Source organism: Vigna umbellata, chromosome 7, assembly GCF_029865625.1.
Source record: "Vigna umbellata cultivar VRB3 chromosome 7, Vumbellata_1.0, whole genome shotgun sequence".
Lineage (NCBI taxonomy): Eukaryota > Viridiplantae > Streptophyta > Magnoliopsida > Fabales > Fabaceae > Vigna > Vigna umbellata.
The window spans coordinates 16,885,666-16,888,577 of NC_142171.1; positions in this window are offsets into that span (position 1 = coordinate 16,885,666).

Consider the following 2,912-nt stretch of genomic DNA (forward strand, 5'->3'; position numbering starts at 1 on the left):
TATGATGTCACAAACTTGTTTTTCAATCGGCAAGTATGACCGAATCGTTCAAGTAATAAACTTGGTAAGACCAAGTATCGTTCTTCCCAAAGGACTCACGGCCTAGTTTAGTTATGTGGTTTCTTGATTAGCTAAGACTTACAGACGAAATATTTGGAGTTTAATATGCAAGACAGAAAATAAACATGTATGCATGAATATTGATCAATGGCAAAAATCAAAAGCTAAACACTTTCAATGAATTATAGATATGAATATGTTTGTTGGGGGTCAATTTCATCTTATCTACTCTCATATATTTTAAGGAATTCAACAGTCAAATCATCATTGTTAATGCCACTCTCTAATGTACCTTTCCAGAAGGCTTCTCCCTAATCACGAGTTCATACAATTCCTAGCATTCCTAATGATCAGTTCATAAGTACAGGAGCTTAACGACAACCAATATAAAATTGGGAGAAATTCCCCGGATCTAGACTTCCCCGTACGTTCCCGTATCGACAAAACCAATAATCATGCATCGAATGAGTTAAACAATGCAAGCATTAAGCAAAGAGGAAAAACCCTAACTAATGATGAAAGAAAGCATAAGTCTTAATTAAAAGATGTAAAAACAGATTCCATATATGAGAGTTTCACAAGATTACATTGATTCCCCAACAAACATACAGAGTTTAGTTCACCATATTCATGGTGAACCTAGATGAATTACAATGAAAGAATGAAAGAATAAACCCTAAAAAGGTGAAGAGGAAGCCTCAGCATCCAAGATCCTCCTTCAAAGGGGTGGAAGAGAGAGTGTTTGCTTCGTTTCTGCCAAAGATGCCTAACCCTAGGAAACCCTAAAGCTTATATATCATTCGTAAATTACAAAAAGTCAAATCCAAGCCCATTAAAATGCCGCTCAGCGGTAAAATACCGCTCAGCGGTGAGTGCGTGACTTGTTTTCTCCCCTCAGCGGCCATTTTGCCCCTCAGCGGACCTTACGTGACTTCCAGAGTACCGCTCAGCGGTAAAATACCGCTCAGCGGTGAGTGCGTGACTTGTTTTCTCCCCTCAGCGGCCATTTTGCCCCTCAGCGGACCTCCCGCAAGCTCCTGAGTGCCGCTCAGCGGTAAACTGCCGCTGAGCGGTGACTTCGGCTTCTCCTTTTTGCACTTTTTGTTGTCTTTTCTGATTTCATCTCTCTCCTTCTTCACTTCTTTCATCAAATTCACCTTAAAACCTGCACAAAAACACTGAAATCAAGCATAAACCTGTCCAGCTCTCTTATTTCCAAAAATATAAAGAAAAGCATGATTTCAAGCTAGTTTCTAAGTGTAAAGGTTGCTTTTAGTGTCAATTTTAATCATGAAAATAACAGTTTTTCAACTGTTATCACTAACGTCCAGCAGCTCCCATCCAGCAAGCTTAGAGAGATTAGGAGGTGCATCCAGCAACACCACATGGATGGCAGCAGCGGGTGTGCACGAAGAAGCCACGGCCCAAATGGGGAGCGTCTAGTAGCCTTCAAGCATCTAATAGCTTGGAGAGAGATATGCGTCCAGCAGCAGGCCTTCCCACGGTGTCCAGCAAGCAGCATCCAGCTTCACCATGACCCACCAGACGTCCACGCTCACGGTCCAGCCAGCAGCAACGTCCAGCATAAGCAGTTGGACGTGTTGGAGCAGCCACCGAGGGGGAGGAGTGTAGGATTCATTCACTTTTGGTAGGAGTAGCATGCTGTTACGGGAGAGTGGAGCTGGAAGAAGGAAACACGTGATTTGATTTAAGCGGTGATTGATTACTTTTTCCTTTCTTGGAGAAAAGTGGTGCACGATGATCTTTATTTTGGAAGAAGAAAATTAACTCTTTTGCATTGGAGAAGAAAGGTGTGTGCACGGTAATGGGAGAATGAGAACATACGGTGATTCATTTAGTGGAATGGTGCACATGGAGTCACGCTGGACATCCTGCAAGAAGTGCTCGGCCATTCATCTTTGCAGGAAGAAAGAGCACACATTGCTAACCACCCTTTTAAACTGTTTTAATTTGGAATTTAGAGATCTTTAAATGTTTTTGATTCCAGCAATGTTACGTCTAGGGAAAGGGATCTCAGTTTTGCTTACTTTGTCTTGCACCGAAAATCTTTTATATTATATATTGGAATGCATTTGAGGTTAAAGTAGCTTACTCATTTAGTTTCATTCGGTTTATTATACTGTTCATGCGTTTTTTTTTCTTAGCTTTTCTGTTATGAATGGCATTTCATTTCTTTAGTTTAAGTGTTCCAATTGAATAGCATGCTAAGTGTTTCTTTATTATCTGCTGTATTTTAATTAGTTCACACATCTTGATTAAGGACAATTCAATTTACTGTTTTATTCACTATGTTGTCTATTATGTTTGGTTTACTGTTTCCGTTCACTTTAATGTTGTCTATTCTGTTCGACTTCTTTATCTTCTTGCATTTCCAATTTCCTCACTTGTTTTAGAAACTGTTCGGTCTCAATGTAGAACCGTTCGGTCATCTGTAGGACCGTTCGGTCTTCATGCTCTGTTCATTTATTTTAGTGTTTTCAATTATGTTTGGTTGTATTTAATTTCCACTTTTAATTTAGTTCATTTTGAATCACAAAAACACTTTCAAAACCCCCCACTACGTGTTTGACCTAAGCCATGAACCACATTTGGTCCTTGAGAGACGACCTAGGAGTCACTTCCTAGCACTATATTGCATTCTTTAATGCACATCAAATTTGATGGGCCGCGACAGCCCGCAGCAAGCGGCGTAGTGGGAAGCATGGTGATTCAGCAAGCAAGTAGTGTCACGAGGAAGCACACGGACAATGAGAGAGTGCACATGGTGACGTGCTGGAATGGCGAGTTTCAAAAGCAAAAGCAAGAGTTTATTTTAGCTGCATGGTGACGTC